Below are 18,720 nucleotides of genomic sequence, written 5' to 3'. Positions count from 1 at the left end.
CCTTTGTAAGCCTCAGCCCTAGTTGTTAACAGATAGCCTAATATCCCAACTATGAGCCGTCCCCACCAGTAGTTTAACAGCTGCTGTTTTCCCTCTCAGCTGTCATCAGTACACAAATGCCCTTTCTCTGTTAGTCTCATCTAGCTAGCTAATCTTACTTTGATCATGACATCACCATGACTTATGGCTGTGTTGAGTGGGGACAAGAAATACAATTAAAAGGTAAACTGCAGCCAGAATCTTATCAGTGCTGGTTGTTGCTTTGCTTCAGCCCCTACTATTCTATTGCAGTAGCACCTAGGAGCCCTGTTCATGGACCAGTCCCCCACGGTGCTAGGTGCTGTACAAACACAGAATGTAAAGATGGTCATGCCTGGAAATAAATCCTTCACTAGGTTGCTGAAGGCTGAAATTGCTCTGTTCATATCAGTGGTATGTAACGAAGGCTAGAACATAATCAAGCACATATGGATCTGCTGCCATATCCCATCATTATTACTATTTGTAGACCCATAGCATGCAAAGGCTCCCCTTGTGATGGGCACTGCACAGCCAGAGTATGTCAGTTTGTCAGTTTGACCATGTGCTTGATTGTGTGTTTGAAAAGTGTGAATTGGGAGTGCTTTGTTCCAGGTGGGCCTTGAGTGGGTCTGACTTATAAAAAGTCAGTCAGCAGCGAACCAGCTGAGCAACGAACAGTGGAGGCTAACAGAGGGAGTTTGCCTGGGGAGAGCCCACTGAGGCTTTCATCTTGCGGGCTTCTGTGAGTTGCTGCACCAGCTGAGGAAGCTCTTAGAAGGAAGAATTTATGGAAGGTGAGCGTTCAGCTGTTGTAACCTGCTCAGGTTGTGCCATGTTTGTCTTTCTTCCACAGGACAGAAGCGACTTTGTCTGTACAAAGTGCAAGCTGGTCTCCATATTGGAAGAGAAGGTTCGAGGTCTGGAGCAACAAGTATCGACCCTGCGTTGCATAAGAGAAAATGAAGATTTCCTGGACAGACGTCAGGATATGCTTCTACGGGCACAAAGTTCTGAAGAATCGGAGCAGGCTGCGCAGAGGGGACAGAGGGACGGTGAAGAAATTTGGCAGCATGTGACCTCCAGAAGAAGAAAGAGGACCGTCCATGTACCAGCAACGGAGACACAGGTGAGCAACCGTTTTCATGTTCTCTCCACAGGTACTAATGCGGAGAGTGGACTAAATGATACATCTGAGGGAAGGGAGCAGAAGGAGACTCCACCGATTGGAAGGCATGAGATGCACTGTCCTAGGGATGGGGGTTCCACGACCACCGCTCCCAAGAGAAGGAGGCAGGTGGTGGTGGTCGGGGACTCCCTCCTCAGGGGGACTGAGTCATCTATCTGCTGCCTGACCGAGAAAACCGAGAAGTCTGCTGCTTGCCAGGGGCTAGGATTCACGATGTGATGGCGAGACTGCTGAGACTCATCAAGCCCTCAGATCGCTACCCCTTCCTGCTTCTCCACGTGGGCACCAATGATACTGCCAAGAATGACCTTGAGCAGATCACTGCAGACTACGTGGCTCTGGGAAGAAGGATAAAGGAGTTTGAGATGCAAGTGGTGATCTCGTCCATCCTTCCTGTGCAGGGAAAAGACCTGGGTAGAGATCGTCAAATTGTGGAAGTCAATGAATGGCTACGCAAGTGGTGCCGGAGAGAAGGCTTTGGATTCTTCGACCATGGGATGGTGTTCCAAGGAGGAGGAGTGCTAGGCAGAGACGGGCTCCACCTAATGAAGAGAGGGAAGAGCATCTTCGTAAGCAGGCTGGCTAACCTAGTGAGGAGGGCTTTAAACTAGGTTCACTGGGGAAAGGAGACCAAAGCCCTGAGGTAAGTGGGGAAATGGGATACTGGGAGGAAGCATGAGCAGGAAAGTGCAAGAGGGGAGGGCTCCTGAACTGATGGACATTGGGCAGGATCCCCTGGGAGAATAACATGAGAGGGAAAGGAGTCCAGGAGAGCTGGCTGTATTTTAAAGAATCCTTATTGAGGTTGCAGGAAAAAACATCCCGATGTGTAGGAAGAATAGTAAATATGGCAGGAGACCAGCTTGGCTTAACAGTGAAATCCTTGCTGATCTTAAATACAAAAAAGAAGCTTACAAGAAGTGGAAGATTGGACCAATGACCAGGGAGGAGTATAAAAATATTGCTCAGGCATGCAGGAGTGAAATCAGGAAGGCCAAATCACACTTGGAGTTGCAGCTAGCAAGAGATGTTAAGAGTAACAAGAAGCATTTCTTCAGATATGTTAGCAACAAGAAGAAAGTTAAGGAAAGTGTGGGCCCCTTACTGAATGAGGGAGGCAACCTAGTGACAGAGGATGTGGAAAAAGCTCATGTACTCAATGCTTTTTTTGCCTCTGTCTTCAAGAACAAGGTCAGCTCCCAGACTGCTGCACTGGGCAGCACAGTATGGGGAGGAGGTGACCAGCCTTCTGTGGAGAAAGAAGTGGTTCGGGACTATTTAGAAAAACTGGATGAGCACAAGTCCATGGGGTCGGATGCCCTGCATCTGAGGGTGCTAAAGGAGTTGGCGGATGTGATTGCAGAGCCATTGGCCATTATCTTTGAAAACTCATGGTGATTGGGGAAGGTCCCGGACGACTGGAAAAAGGCTAATGTAGTTCCCATCTTTAAAAAAGGGAAGAAGGAGGATCCAGGGAACTACAGGCCAGTCAGCCTCACCTCAGTCCCTGGAAAAATCATGGAGCAGGTCCTCAAGGAATCAATTCTGAAGCACTTAGAGGAGAGGAACGTGATCAGGAACAGTCAGCATGGATTCACCAAGGGCAAGTCATGCCTGACTAACCTAATTGCCTTCTATGAGGAGATAACTGGCTCTGTGGATGAGGGGAAAGCAGTGGATGTGTTATTCCTTGACTTTAGCAAAGCTTTTGATACGGTCTCCCACACTATTCTTGCTTGCAAGTTAAAGAAGTATGGGCTGGATGAATGGACTATAAGGTGGATAGAAAGCTGGCTAGATTGTCGGGCTCAATGGGTAGTGATCAATGGCTCCATGTCTAGTTGGCAGCCGGAGTGCCCCAAGGGTCGGTCCTGGGGCTGGTTTTGTTCAATATCTTCATTAGTGATCTGGAGGATGGCGTGCACTGCACTCTCAGCAAGTTTGCAGATGACACTAAACTGGGAGGAGTGGTAGATATGCTGGAGGGTAGGGATAGGATACAGAGGGACCTAGACAAATTAGAGGATTGGGCCAAAAGAAACCTGATGAGGTTCAACAAGGACAAGTGCAGAGTCCTGCATTTAGGATGGAAGAATCCCATGCACCGCTAAAGACTAGGGACTGAGTGGTTAGGCAGCAGTTCTGCAGAAAAGAACCTAGGGGTTACAGTGGACGAGAAGCTGGAGATGAGTTGACAGTGTGCCCTTGTTGCCAAGAAGGCTAACGGCATTTTGGGCTGTATAAGTAGGGGCATTGCCAGCAGATTGAGGGATGTGATCAGTCCCCTGTATTCGACATTGATGAGGCCTCATCTGGAGTACTGTGTCCAGTTTTGGGCCCCACACTACAAGAAGGATGTGGAAAAATTGGAAAGAGTCCAGCAGAGGGCAACAAAAATGATTAGGGGGCTGGAGCACATGACTTATGAGGAGATGCTGAGGAAACTGGGATTGTTTAGTCTGCAGAAGAGAAGAATGAGGCGGGATTTGATAGCTGCTTTCCGCTACCTGAAAGGGGGTTCCAAAGAGGATGGATCTTGATGTTCTCAGTGGTACCGGATGACAGAACAAGGAGTAATGGTCTCAAGTTGCAGTGGGGAAGGTTTAGGTTGGATATTAGGAAAAACTTTTTCACTAGGAGGGTAGTGAAGCACTGGAATGGGTTACCTAGGGAGGTGGTGGAATCTCCTTCCTTAGAGCTTTTCAAGGTCAGGCTTGACAAAGCCCTGGCTGGGATGATTTAGTTGGGAATTGGTCCTGCTTTGAGCAGGGGGTTGGACTAGATACCTCCTGAGGTCCCTTCCAACCCTGATATTCTATGAGTCTATGTTTCTTCACTTCTGGTCCTAAACTGTGCAGCATTGCAGGGTTGCTTAGACATGGCAGCTTTTTTTCTATGATGGGGAAGTGACTCGTGTATGAATAGTTTGGAAAGTGCCTTGAGAGCCTCATAGATGAAAACGTGCTTTGTAAGTGGAAGTTATTCTTAGTAATGATTTACTGTCCTATGAGAGTCAAAGCCTACGATTAAATATTTGTGCCATTAATAATTCTCTGATTCTATGATTCTCTGCTTCTACTGTACAACTATCCTGTCCTTTGGAATGAATGCCTAAATGTTGCCATCTAGTGGCTTTTCACTGAAATTACACTGCTGTCGCAAACACAACAGCCCTGCATTTACTTGCAAGGGCAGAGGCCCAAAAACCACAAACTTAAAACATCTGCAAGTTTCAAGCACCCACAAGTAAATGCCACAGCTCCTGCCTCTGAACCCCACAGAACACTGCCGGCACGCCTGGAGTAGTCCTGGGCCCCGTCTTCAGGACTTAGTTTGTTCTGGACTGGGGGGTGGAATTTGATTTTCCCGCCAGAGAAATAAATCGAGAGTGTATGGATAGTGTCAGAAGCTGTTAGATGGCAGTAGGGTATTTAATTATATCATGCACTAGTCTGTATTGTGTTATACAGAGTCCACACCAGGCAGAGACCATATGAATGCTGCGAGTGTGGGAAAAGCTTCACTCATAGTTCAGGCCTTCCTAAACAGAAAATCCGTAAAGGAGATAAACTGCGCTGGCTCCCAGGGCTGTCAGCAACCCCCACCTTCCCTTCTCTCTCACAGAGGGGGTCCCAGCCAGTCCTTCCTAATGGGATTTCCTATTAGGCTTTTGGGGCCTGAGGCAGGATCATCCCAGTCACTGGCTCTTCAGCTGCTGAATTCTGATACCTCGGCGTGAACCAATGCGAGTCAGTGTGAAGAGGCTTTGAGAGGGCTGTGTGGTTGCTGGGGGAGGCCGCACAACACAGATAGGCACACGCCTGCTGAGCTCATCTTTGGCACCTACAGCCCGTAGCGCTGACACAGCACCGTGCAGTATGCAGCAGGAGCTGGGCCTTCCTAGCACCTGAGCCTGCATGAACAGCTGGCAAGGCGTGACGGGTGTATCTCGCTCCGGGTGGGAGTAAGGAGGTCACAGGCAGGGTGCGTCACAATGAGCTTTGCCTGAAGTTCCAGCCTTTCCCAATCCTTGCTCTACCCTCTGCAATGGCCAGATTGTCCCCAAGGTGCCAGGCGCCAAGACTCCAGAGGGTGGCACCGCTTCCTGCATGCCCAAGAGAGTGACGGAGCTGGAAAGTGGCAGGCAGTCTGGGGTAGTCGGGAGCTGTTATGTAAACTAGGGCCAGGGGAGGCTCTATGTATTTTGCCACCCCAGCATGGCAGTCAGGCGGCTTTCGGCGGTACACCTGCGGGAGGTCCGCTGGTAACGCGGATTTGGCGGCATACCCGCGGGAGGTCCCGTTGTCCTGTGCCTTCGGCGTACCCGCCACCGAATTGCCACCAAAACCCTGGGACCGGCGGACCTCCTGCAGGCATGCCACCGAAGGCAGCCTGACTGCTGCCCTCACGGCGACTGGCAGGCTGCCCCCCGCAGCTTGCCACCCCAGGCACACGCTTGGAGCACTGGCGCCTGGAGCTGCCCCTGACTAGGGCTCCAGAGGCACGTGGGGCCACACATTTTGGGCCTGGATGTTGAGGGCCCCATAGCATTGGTGTGTTCAGGGGTCAGGAAGCTCAGGCTGGGGTACAGCCCTTTGGGATGAGGGCCCCATTTCCAAAGGCCTGTTACCCCTGGCTGCACTGTCAGGTCTCTGCTCAGGCAGGAGCCCTGGACAGGATTTGTCAGGAGTGTCCCCCACTCCCCGGCTGGCAAATGGGATCCCGCCATAGAGCTTGGGTGAGTAGTTACCAGCCAATGGGTGTGTGGGAACTGCTCGCACCCATTGATTCATAGACTCTAGGACTGGAAGGGACCTCGAGAGGTCATCGAGTCCAGCCCCCTGCCCTCATGGCAGGACCAAATACTGTCTAGACCATCCCTGATGGACATTTATCTAACCTACTCTTAAATATCTCCAGAGATGGAGATTCCACAACCTCCCTAGGCAATTTATTCCAATGTTTAACCACCCTGACAGTTAGGAACTTTATCCTAATGTCCAACCTAAACCTCCCTTGCTGCAGTTTAAGCCCATTGCTTCTTGTTCTATCCTTAGAGGCTAAGATGAACAAGTTTTCTCCCACCTCCTTATGACACCCTTTTAGATACCTGAAAACTGCTATCATGTCCCCTCTCAGTCTTCTCTTCTCCAAACTAAACAAACCCAATTCTTTCAGCCTTCCTTCATAGGTCATGTTCTCTAGACCTTTAATCATTCTTGTTGCTCTTCTCTGGACCCTCTCCAATTTCTCCACATCTTTCTTGAAATGCAGTGCCCAGAACCGGACACAATACTCCAGCTGAGGCCTGACCAGTGCAGAGTAGAGCGGAAGAATGACTTCTCGTGTCTTGCTCACAACACACCTGTTAATGCATCCCAGAATCACGTTTGCTTTTTTTGCAACAGCATCACACTGTTGACTCATATTGAGCTTGTGGTCCACTATAGCCCCTAGATCCCTTTCTGCCGTTCTCCTTCCTAGACAGTCTCTTCCCATTCTGTATGTGTGAAACTGATTGTTCCTTCCTAAGTGGAGCACTTTGCATTTGTCTTTATTAAACTTCATCCTGTTTACCTCAGACCATTTCTCCAATTTGTCCAGATAATTCTGAATTTTGTCCCTATCCTCCAAAGCAGTTGCAATCCCTCCCGGTTTGGTATCATCTGCAAACTTAATAAGCGTACTTTCTATGCCAACTTCTAAGTCGTTGATGAAGATATTGAACAGAGACGGTCCCAAAACAGACCTCTGCGGAACCCCACTCGTTATATCTTTCCAGCAGGATTGGGAACCATTAATAACTACTCTCTGAGTATGGCTATCCAGCCAGTTATGCACCCTCCTTATAGTAGCCCCATCTAAGTTGTATTTGCCTAGTTTATCGATAAGAATGTCATGCAAGACCTTATCAAATGCCTTACTAAAGTCTAGGTATACCACATCCACCGCTTCTCCCTTATCCACAAGACTCGTTATCCTATCAAAGAAAGCTATCAGATTGGTTTGACACGATTTGTTCTTTACAAATCCATGCTGGCTATTCCCCATCACCTTATCACCTTCCAAGTGTTTGCAAATGATTTCCTTAATTACTTGCTCCATTATCTTCCCTGGCACGGAAGTTAAACTAACTGGTCTGTAGTTTCCTGGGTTGTTTTTATTTCCCTTTTTGTAGATGGGCACTATGTTTGCCCTTTTCCAGCCTTCTGGATTCTCTCCTGTCTCCCATGATTTTCCAAAGATAATAGCTAGAGGCTCAGATACCTCCTCTGTTAGCTCCTTGAGTATTCTAGGATGCATTTCATCAGGCCCTGGTGACTTGCAGGCATCTAACTTTTCTAAGAGATTTTTAACTTGTTCTTTTTTTATTTTCTCTTCTAAACCTACCCCCTTCCCATTAGCATTCACTATGTTAGGCATTCCTTCAGACTTCTCGGTGAAGACTGAAATAAAGAAGTCATTAAGCATCTCTGCCATTTCCAAGTTTCCTGTTACTGTTTCTCCCTCATCACTGAGCAGTGGGCCTACCCTGTCCTTGGTCTTCCTCTTGCTTCTAATGTATTGAGAAAAAGTCTTCTTGTTTCCCTTTATTCCCGTAGCTAGTTTGAGCTCATTTTGTGCCTTTGCCTTTTTAATCTTGCCCCGCATTCCTGTACTGTTTGCCTATATTCATCCTTTGTAATTTGTCCTAGTTTCCATTTTTTATTACTCCTTTTTATTTTTTAGATTATGCAAGATCTCATGGTTAAGCCAAGCTGGTCTTTTGCCACATTTTCTATCTTTCCTACCCAGAGGAATAGCTTGCTTTTGGGCCCTTAATAGTGTCCCTTTGAAAAACTGCCAACTCTCCCCAGTTGTTTTCCCCCTCAGTCTTGATTCCCATGGGACCTTACCTATCAGCTCTCTGCGCTTACCAAAATCCGCCTTCCTGAAATCCATTGTCTCTATTTTGCTGTACTCCCTTCTACCCTTCCTTAGAATTGATTCACTATTGCCTGTGACTGGTCACCTAACTCACGTGGCACTGGTCAGGTCGTGCTCCCCAACTGCAGCCCTGAACCCCCAGTGAAGGTGTCACTTCCCCCCGTTTTGGGGTTGAATTTTCATTTGTGTGGCAATCCCTGAGATGAGCAGGGTGCCCGCCCCAGGACACGCTAGCACTGCGGCGGGGACTTATGCCATAGGGAACGTGGCAGCACCATGACTCAGAGACCCTCCCCGGATGGTTGTCGGCATAGGAGGGGGTGCGCCTGGGGCAGGACAGGTGGGGTCTCCCAGGGGGGCAGGACGGGGAGTGAGGGGGGGGTCACGTCGGAGGTGGGGGTCTGTCTCCCTGTGGGACAGGTTGGGCCGTGGCTCAGGCTGACAGACCCCCGATCTGCCCCCCAGTGGCGAGTCAAGGCAGCAGGTGCCAAGGAACGAACCCGCTCGCCATGCACTCCGTGTCCCTTTAAAAGGCGGAGCTTTGGGCGGGGCCAGGTGTCCGAGTGACTGTTGCGTTGCCCAATAGGACGTTGTCCAAATGTATGAAGCTAGAGACGCCCGCGGGCCTCGCGGAGCGGGACCGGACCGGGGGTTCTGCGGGATGCGACGGAGCCGGTGAGAGCCCGGCCTGGGCGGCCTCTGTTGCGGGGACCGGGGCCCTTGCGATGGGCGCTGCGCGGACCCGGGGGGGTCCCCGTGGCCCCGGGCGGACCCAGGGGGGCGCCGGGGGGGGTCCCCGTGGCCCCGGGCGGACCCAGGGGGGCGCCGGGGGGGGTCCCCGTGGCCCCGGGCGCTGCGCGGACCCAGGGGGGCGCCGGGGGGTCCCCGTGGCGCCGGGCGGCCCCAGAAACCTCTCTTGCCTGGCAACCTAAATAAACTAGACAAAACCCAGCAGCATCTCAGTGCCCCGTGCCCTGGGGCGGAGCGCTGCGGTCTGGCAGTGGGAGGTCGGTGGCGGCGCTGGCCCTGGGGCCCAGGTCTCCTGCGTGACAGCCCCGGCCCTGCCCACTGGCCCATGCTGGCTCTGGGCACTAGGGACGCTGGCAGGTCCGTTGGGCTTTACCGAGCCTGTGACCGGAGAATCCCGCTTCATCCCGCAAGTATGTGTGTGGCTCCCGCCCGCCCTGGGCAGCAGAGCTGCCTGTGGGAGGGAAGCTGCCTCCCCGTCCCCACTGGGTTGTAATTACAGGGCTGCTTACGCGGTGGGCTGGGGGTGGAACCAGGCTAAAGAAACCCTCCTCCCTCGCTCTGGGGGTGAGTCACCCCTGGCTCCTGTCCCTCTCCGCGGGAGAGCGCTGCCCTGCACAGCAGCCGGAGGTGGGGGGCCAGACAGATGGGACTGAGCAACCAGACTCTTCGGGTCGCAGCCTGGGCACGCGTTGGGCTTCATGCGCTGGCGTGAGTTACGGGCGCGCGGAGCTCTTTGGGAACTGCAACAGGGGTGTCCAGAGTTCGGATCAAGGCAGTCCCAGGTTAGTCTCTGGTTTAGCTGGTTTCCTATTGGAGCAGGGTCCTGTGCACTGTGACTGTAGCCAGCAGCTCCCAAAATGCTGCCCCTCTGTTTTCCCAGCTGATTTGGGAATTGGGAGAGTTAATGGTCATCTAGTGTCCAGATACCCTGGTGATGGGCTCACACTAGGTATGTGGATGTGTGGAGCGACAGTGCTTTGCAAGGGCTAAACAGGATTTGTTATGTTGTTCTGAGACTTTCTTTACAGCGTGTGGCATTTAATCAGGTCTCAGAGTCCTGACTTTGCAGCCAGACATAGCGCTCTGCATGGCCGTGCTATGCCCTGTTACTGTTCCAGCTTCATCTGTGGTTTTTAATAAGCTGATGGACAGCCAGCGAAGCAGCTGCGGTTTCTGCCTAATGGGTCATGAGCTTTGCAGATTCAATTCCTTCTTGTTCAGGTTTCAGTTTTGAGGTGGTAGAATTAGGAGTAAAGGTCAGGATTCTGTATGTCCCTGCATCAGTGTTTTGGCTTTGCCTTGGCAAATCAGTATCTCACAGACTAGTCTTGATTCCATCGATGTTCTCATTCCAGTGAATGAACATTTAATGCAAGAGGAATGTGCCAATGGGAGAATCTCTTGGAGTCTCCCAAAGAATTTCTTAAATGCAAAGACATGGCAGATTTATTAGTGGCAATGTCTATTTCAATGGATTAGGAGAAGATGGGAGAACAGCGTCTTGGGGATTGTGCACAGGGAAGGGCAGACAGCTCTTCACATTAAACATCTGCGTAGGCTCTGCTGTTCAGAAGAGGAATGGCATGGAGAGGAATCAAAGTGCCTCAATTGTAGATTTTTTTGTTTTCAGTGTTTTGAAGTTTTCACAGCCAAACCAGGAAATGTAGTAATGTTGTCTTGTGACCTTCCATTGTGTTTTGGAGGGGATGACAACAGAGCCTTTTCTAATACAGAAACAAAGGGAAAATGTTGGATACGGTTTTTAAATGGTGTCTCAACAGCCTGGTGTGACCCCAAAGGAAAAGTTTTTATGTGTGTGCCTGCTGCAGTCTGACTCCAGGGTCACATCTACCTCAGGGAAGCATGAACACTAGGCTGCTGTTTCTTTAACACCATTTAATGGAGGCAAAATGCTGTTTTAGCAGGTTGGACTTGCAGCACTGTGGGGAAAGGAAAGCTTGACTGTTCTGGGGAAGTGCGTTCTGCAGACAGAGGCTGTGGTGCCCACTGGAGATGAGTCTAACGCTTTGTTAATGGCTTATCATACTGAACGATGTGAGGAACACGGGAACTAGCAGACAAGATCAGCCCATGGCACCTCCTAATCCGGTCTCCTCTGCCTGACAGGGGCCAGAATTGGCTGCTTCAGAGGAAGGTGCAAGAAACTCCCTAGTGGACAATTATAGAAAAACCTGCCCATTGGGGACGTGTCTTGCTGACTCTCTCAGTTGGAGGAGTTCTTTCTGTCCTGGAGCCTGTGGAGTCGCATTTGCCACTGCTTTGTCTTTACTTTTATTTTTACGCAGGCCTCGCGGTCTCTGTCCTGACGCTGGCTGGGCCTCTTTAGCATAATATCTGAGTGCCCTGGCCTGCTACTTTTCCTCACAACAGCAGTGAGGCAGGCAGGGCAGTGCTGTTATCCCCATCGCGTAGCGAGAGGCCAAGCGACTTGCCCAGGGTCCCTCAGGGAGTCTGTGGTAGAGCAGGAAAGTGAAAGCATGTCTCCAGAATCCCTGGCTAGTGCCCTTCCTCCTAAGGGCAGCCCGTGCCTGTGAGAGCCCTGGCTGTTAAAACCCCCAGCAGGAGAAACCCTGGGAGCTACAGAAGGGATGTGCAGGATTCTCCTCTGCAAACTCCCTCAGCCAAGGGGGAAAGAAGCACAGGGGGAAATTGTGGCTTTTCCCAGAAGAGACCAAGTCGATGCAATGGCAGACGGGCTCTGCCGGGAGTTCCGAGCCAGGCCTTGCACTGTGTCCCAGCCCACCGAGCATGGGCCCAGACGACAGCTGGCTCTGCAGGTGGAAGCCCTAGTCTCAGGTTGCTCTGGACTCAATCTCAGGACTGCATTGGATTCCTTCTTGGCCTGTTCAATGCTTGCCATTTCTTTGCAAAGAGAATGCAATCGTGGCTCAGGGCGAGAGACCCTGGTGATGGGTGTGGGTTAGCATCGGGGTGGAGTGCCGGGACATCCTGGACTGGAATGACCGGCTCTTGCCTTCCTGGAAGATGCAATGTTGAAATGGTTTGTATAGCAGTGAAATTTCCTTTGTAAGTGCAACTGGCTCATGGGTTTAGTGGCATCTTATTTGCGCTCAGGGTGATGCCTGGTCAGCTGGTTTCTCTCTTATTCTGGGAGGTTTGTGTTGCCAGTAGCTTATCTGAGGAAGAAACTGGTATAACAAGACGGTGTGTTAAACTGAACATGTCCAAACAGGTACTTAATTATGCCTTGTGAGTGATGGGTTTGCCCAGCTGAATGGCTGAGGTTTCCTGTTTCTCACCTCCTCTGAGGGAACGGTTCACCACACATAGGCTGTTTTTTGGGAGCGTCGGGAAGGAGTGAGGAGAAGATGGGTGACTTCCGAGATGCCCGTAGGGTAAAGTCTGAGGCCCAGGTTTAAGGATGTGAAGCCAAATGAAAGGCCTGTAGTTAGAACAGGGTGTTGGGAGTCAGGACTCCTGGGTCCTATTCCTGGTTGCATGTGTGACCTTGGGCAGGCCACGTCCCTTCTGTGAGCCTCAGTTTCTCCTAAAAAAATCACCTCTTTGTCATGTGGTGATGTTCAGAGGCCCCAGTCAGGATCAGAATCTGGGCATTGCACAAACAGATTGTTTTATACTGACCCCTGTGAGCCCCGTCCCACCTTGTGGGGCAGGCTGGAAGCATAGGCAGTTAATTCTTGGTAGGTGTGTGGGGCACTGGGCATTAGCATTAGGTCGGGATCCGAGGGCGCAGGAGTGCTGTAGTTCTCGCTGAAGGATCTGGGCCACTTTTCTTTAAATGTGCCTGGGGAAAAATTAAAACCAGCCCACACAGCAGGCTGACTGTAAGTATGTTTGTTTAGGACCCAGCTGTGGCAATCTGGCCCTTTGTTATATAATGGGGAGCGTTAAATGCAGTGGGCGGTCACCATATGGAATACTCAGTACAGAACACAACTGCTAAGTGCCTGGGACAGGCGGAAAGTGCCACTCCTGGCAGATTATTCTGTAATTATTCGTTACAGGCTGTCTCAGCCCTTCCTCTGGAGCATCCTCAGTTGGGCACTGGGGCAAAGCATGATCTGGGCCAGTCTTGTCAGTTCCAAGGATGACAGGATTTTGAGACCCTCTTTGGGGCTTGGAATTGACTTTGTACCTTGTATTTGTGGCATCACCAGTGGCTGGGGGGGTTGTATTATTTTGCTACCCCAGTGTCTGAGCCTGTGAATGTTTCCTGGGGTGGGTCTGAGGCAGTGTCAAAGCAGACGGGCCTGTAGACTCCTTGTCATAGCTGCTTTGGCTCAGAGGTGTGATAGCTCCATGGTTTCTGCATATTCACTTCCTGCCTATCCCAAGGGGATGCTAATGCCTGGGTTGCTGGCTGAACTTGAATGCTGCCTTCTGCTGACCCTTGGGAGGGGAATGCACCGACCTCGCTGATCCTCCCCCAGGGCTGTGTGAACAAAAGGAGCAGCAGCATACGAAGCTCTGAGCGGTGTTATTCTAGTACCTGTCTTAGCTCCCCTAGCACTTGGCACAGACCCAGTGGCCAGCCGGCGTGAGGCCCCTCCGCTCGGTGACAGTCTCAGTGCATTGGCAGCTTTCGCTTTTCAATTTTGCCCAGATCAAAGGTGGTGTTGCTACCTCCCCCATGTACCCTCAAGGACCCACGTCTGGGGGGTTAACTGCTGTGAGTGGCCGGGGGCCAATGTGCTGGCCTCTCTCGGCGGTGTGGGTCATGTCTGTCTCTGGAGCGAGAGGCTGGGGTGCAGATCCATTGCTGCCAGGAGATGCCACGTTGCAGCCTTGTGACTCCGATCTAACTGATGGCATCTCTGTTTCTTGCCTTGCCTTTCATCTGGTAGGTGGATGACGGTGAGCGAGCAGAACAGGGCAGTGACTCCCATAGGGACCAGGGACTGGGGATGGTGTCTGTGCCCTATGTGATGATGGAGGGAAGGCAGCTGGCTGAGTCCCCGCCTCGCCACATGCTCAGTGCAGCAGTTCTCTGCTCCTGCCAGCCCCAGCTGTTTGCCCTCTGCCTTGTGGAAGATGGAGTGGTCAGCCCCTTTCCTGAGCCCTGGTACGCTAACCAGCCCTAAGGACTCAGTTTTGGCAGAAGCAAAAGTGCTCCTGAGACCTTCATGGTGCAGTGCATACTGATGTCTCATGCCGATGAGTCTCAAAACGAGAAACATGCAGTCATTGTTTGGCTTTTCCAGGCTTGGCAAGCCGGCTGCTGGCATGTTCCATCCTGCTGATGCATGCTGCGGGGGCTGCTGCTCCATCCAGGCTCTGTGTGGTATGCTGCAGTACGGGGGCAGAGGAACAGCCCACGGAACAAACGCTTGTGTGTGATACTCACTACTGGCCTCTCTTGGGGTATGATGGATTAGTTTAAACCTGCCCATATCATCCCGCAGGTGAGACCCGTTTCTGCTCTTGGTTTTTTCTCTCTTCTGTTTTGTCTCAGTCCTTGAATTTTTCCCCTGGCCCTTGTGACATGCCCTGCCCAGGAGATTGTCAAACTGTGTTTGCAGAAAGCAGATGTCTGCTGAGTTTGATTTTCATACTGCGGGTCGCTATTAGTGCAGAATCTTTTCCCTTCCCTATTTCATGGCAGGAGGCTGGAGTGAGATCAGGGTGAAGGGTTTTGGAGAAGCGGCTCCTGAGATACGGCAGCGGCGCAAGGTGAAGTTGTGGCAGCTTCTCAGCAGTTCTGGGCAGGTGGGGGGTGCTGCGGACAGCCATGAGGCCAGGGACAGAGTAAAGGGTTGTGAAGAGAAAGGAGATGTGGGTGGGGAGTCGCGGCTTCAGCTTGGGGAGCTCCCAGCTGATAGAGGTGAGGAAGAGAGGCTCTGGGGTGGAGAGGTGCTGCAGGAAATCTCAGCAGGTGGTGGGGTGTGGGGCAGCTGATGAGCGAGATGCAGCACAACACGACTGTGTCGTCCTGGAGCAGGAAGACCTGCTCCCTGCAAGATGGCTGTCGCTGCCCCGGGGTGCTGTGCTCATCTCTGTGCACCCCCCTCACCAGCAGGAGATGGGCGCGAGCTCAGAAAAGAGCCACAGGATGGTGGGGGCCAGAGGAGTTTGTTGGTGGGGAAATGCTGAGCGCAACATGCCTGGCTTGGAGCTTGCACAACAGATGAGTAATGGGAAAGTGGGCTGGGACGGGTGGAGGGTGTGCGCACGGAGGAGCCAGAGGAATCCTTGAGGGTAGTACAAGGAGCTGAACTGGCAATGAGAGGGGGTTGGGAAAGGGACATTCAAAGCTGCATGTCAGGGGGACTCCCTGCCAGTGAGTCTGTGTTAGCAGGGGGAGAGGTGTGTCCTGGGGGCAGTGGGAAACCCCTTTCCTTGGGATATTCAGAACCAGGCTGGACACATCTCCAGGAAACCTACAAAAGGGAACAAGCCTGAACTGGACCCCTGGGAAGGGCTGGATGAGCTAATAAAACTTCCCAGTCTTGCTTCTCCCAATCTATTGGTGTTTTCCAGCTCTGGCATCTGAATCCAGAAGATGCTTAGCCAGTTGGAGTTGGCTAATACTATGAGGTTATCAAAGTGTTCTCATCCTCCACTGAATTAAGCCAGGGAAGAGGGGGACCTTGTGTTTCCAGAGGGGGTTCAGGCTGGAGTGTGGTGGGAGCGAAGAGGAGCTGAGAACCATGGAGTAGGGATATTGAAGCTTCAGTTTTCAGCTTTCAGGCTTGTTTGGGTTTTGTCCCTGTGACATTATAACAATCTCATTTACAGCCCTAACAGAGTGTCGGTGCAGCTTTCTGCCGGGGAATTAATTGTGCTGTGTACATAGGGGCGGCTCTATGTATTTTGCCGCCCCAAGCACGGCAGTCAGGTGGCTTTCGGCGGCGTGCCTGCGGGAGGTCCGCTGGTAATGCGGATTTGGCGGCATGCCTGAGGGAGGTCCGCTGGCTTCGGCGTACCCACCGCCAAATTACCGCTGAAGTCGTGGGACTGGCAGACCTCCTGCAGGCATGCCGCCGAAGGCAGCCTGACTGCCGCCCTCGCGGTGACCGGCAGGCCGCCCCCCACGGCTTGCCGCCCCAGGCACACGCTTGGAGCGCCGGTGCCTGGAGCCGCCCCTGTGTGTACACCAGTCGCACTGCTGTTCCCCAAGGGCAGGGATTAGCCCATAGCTGTTGTGGTGGCTGTGTCATTACGGTGATGCCCAGAGGCCCTTGAGGGAAAACCCTCTTCTGCTGGGCACTGAACATGCACCAGCTGTGTAGCTGCCCTGAATTGCTTGTGATTTTAAATCCATGTGTAAATGCCATTGGTAAATATTGAAAAGCCACAGTTGTGGGTCCCCGGCCCCAGCTGAGTTCTGCTCTCTGGGATGGGAAAGGCCGCAAAGTGCAAAATCCCTTCTTTCAGCGCATGCTGTTGAAGTAACCAACCAGCTGTTTGCAAGCCCTGTGAAGAGAGTGTTCACGCTGGTCTCTTGTCCGTGCTGAAGTTAGGACAGGAGCACATACTGAATGGCTGTCAAACCCCTTAATCTCCTACCTGTGTTAAACTCTGCTGCGGTAACCCCTGACACGCTGATTCCCCCAAATGCAGTGTGAGCTTGCAGCCCATTCTCCTGGTGGCCCTCGGTATTTGGCTCCCAAGGCTCGTGCCGGGACATGGCTGCAGTAGAAACAATTCTTCACAGCTCAGGAACACATGGAATTCCATCTGTTTGGAGTTTCAGATTCGTAGAGTTCAGGGCCTGAAGAAACCATTAAATCATCCAGTTTGATCTCCTGTATAACACAAGCCATTAAATTTCACCCAGTTACCCCTGTACGAAGCCTAATTTGTGTTTGGCTAAAGCATCTCTTCTGGAAAGGCAGCCGGTCTGGAGCTGAAGATGTTAAGAGATGGAGAATCCACCATGTCCCAGAGGAGCTTGTTCCAGTGGTTGATCACCCTCCCTGTTAAAAACTGGGGCCTTATTTCCAATTTGAATAATGTCCAGCTCTTAGCTCTTGTTCTGCCTTTCTCCCTTAGATTAAAGAGTCCCTGAGTACCTGGGACTTTTCCCTGTGAAGGTACTGACACATGGTGACCAAGTTACCTCTCCGAATTCTTTCTGATAAGCTAAACAGATGGAGCTCTTTATGTCCCTCACTGTCAGGCATATGTTTTCCAGCCTTGAATAACTTTTTAGGCTGTTTTCTGGACCCTCTCCAGTTTTTCAACATCCTTTTAGAAATGGGGACACCAGTGCTGGATGCCATATACCTGTATCAGTCTCATCAGTGCCATATTCAGAGGTGAAATCACCGCGCTATTCCTACACCTACTTGCTCCCCCAGTCCAAAGATTGCATTAGCCTTTTTTGGCCACAGTATCGCACTGGGAACTCTCACTGAGTGTCCGTTCTGAGACTGGATCCTTTTTAGTTGTTTATTTCTAGGATACTCCCTCGTTTGGCAGGTGTGGCCTACTTTCCTGGATGTATCAGTTTGTATTTGACTGTATTAAACGTGTTTTGTGTTGGTGGCCCAGCTTTCCAAGCGATTTGGGTGGCTCTGTATGCCAGCCTGTCCTTCTCGTTATTGACCACAGTGTCAAGCTTTGTCATCTGTGAATTTTATCAGCGGTGATTTTGTGTTTTACTGTTGAACACCTTCCTCAGTGGCCAGGAGGGAAGTATAAAATCCCTGCTTGTTGGGGCTGGGGTCCTCAGTTGTAGCTGCCCTGTTGCATGTAAATGCCATGACAAAGTGCACCCCCTCCTCCACTTGCTCCCCAGACTGCTGCAAGCCATCCTGCACTTGCCTTGCTCCCTGAGCTGATGTCGTCTCCTCCTAGATGTCAGTCTGGGAGCAAAGTCTCTGCTGGCGTCCGCGCGTCCACTTGGGAGAGCCAGTAGCACTTGCAGCTGAGAGCGAAGCCGAGGTGTGGGCAGGTCTGTGTGAGGGGTGTCCGGCGCCTCCTGTGGCCGCCCCACACCCTGTGCATGCCACCCTGGTCAGCCGTGCAGTAAGAGCCGGCTGGGGTACAGGTGAAGAGTGATTGTTTCCCCAGTCAGTCAGTGTCCCCTTTTCCACTGCTGCCAGTTCTCGGTCAGCTGAGAGGCCTGGATTCTCTGCCAGAGCTGGAACCCAGATCTACACTGGCCAGAGGGAGGGAAGGTGTCACCTGGGATTCCACTGCAGGTCTAAGCGAGTTCACTGTGTATTACCTGTGGGTGCCAGAGGAGCAGGAGGAGCCAGCGTGCAGCACTGGTCTCTCTGCGGAGCCGGGGCTGTCTCGGTTCAGTGGGCACGTTAGCAGTAAACTGGGGAGTGAAGCTGCCTGTCTGCTGCTCCCTAAGCATGGATACAAGTGACTCTGCTTGTCTTCAGCATTTTATCTCCAGACCATAGAATACCTGGGCCCTTCTGTCCACAGGCCCTAAACTTGCTGTGGTTGAGAGTGAGGGGTTCAGGGACTCTATCCCAACCCCAGCTCCACACAGGGGCGGTACAGATCACATGAATCCCAGTGCAGACAACTCTGAGCTGCTCCCTGACTGGTGGAGCTGAGTGTAACTGGCTCCATGGGCAGTTCGTTGGGTTGTACATCAGGGAGAGGAAAGGCAGAGCCTGCAGACTGCTCTTCCGGGAGCTGTGCAGCATCCCCATGGGGCTCTCTGCTCAGGGTCAGACTGGAGATGCGGTACCTTGTACGTCACCACTTTGAACATCGGTAGAGACTGGAGATGTGATCCAAAGCCCATTGAATTCATTGGAAGGACTCCTGTTGACTAAACAGGGTTTGGGTTGGGCCCTAAAAGAGAGGGGGGCCAGGTGTCAGACACCTGGCAATTGGTTCCTCTCACCCCTGCACTTCACCATGACCCG

The 18,720-nt window shown here is 51.9% G+C and overlaps 1 protein-coding gene across 2 annotated transcripts in view; it reads left to right on the top strand.

The window, feature by feature from the left end:
• The first annotated feature begins 14,197 nt into the window (after nt 1-14,197).
• DENND2C (DENN domain containing 2C) overlaps nt 14,198-18,720 on the top strand; it is a 45,492-nt gene continuing 40,969 nt past the window's right edge. The window contains exon 1 of one of the 2 annotated variants that reach the window (XM_045017093.1): nt 14,198-14,289. The gene's annotated coding sequence lies outside the window, so the exon portion shown is untranslated. The remainder of the gene's footprint in view (nt 14,290-18,720) is intronic. The other variant, XM_045017095.1, reaches the window with a different exon arrangement.

The sequence above is a fragment of the Mauremys mutica genome, chromosome 4, assembly GCF_020497125.1.
Source record: "Mauremys mutica isolate MM-2020 ecotype Southern chromosome 4, ASM2049712v1, whole genome shotgun sequence".
Classification (NCBI taxonomy): Eukaryota; Metazoa; Chordata; order Testudines; family Geoemydidae; genus Mauremys; species Mauremys mutica.
This window is presented reverse-complemented; position numbering and strand designations above follow the sequence as displayed.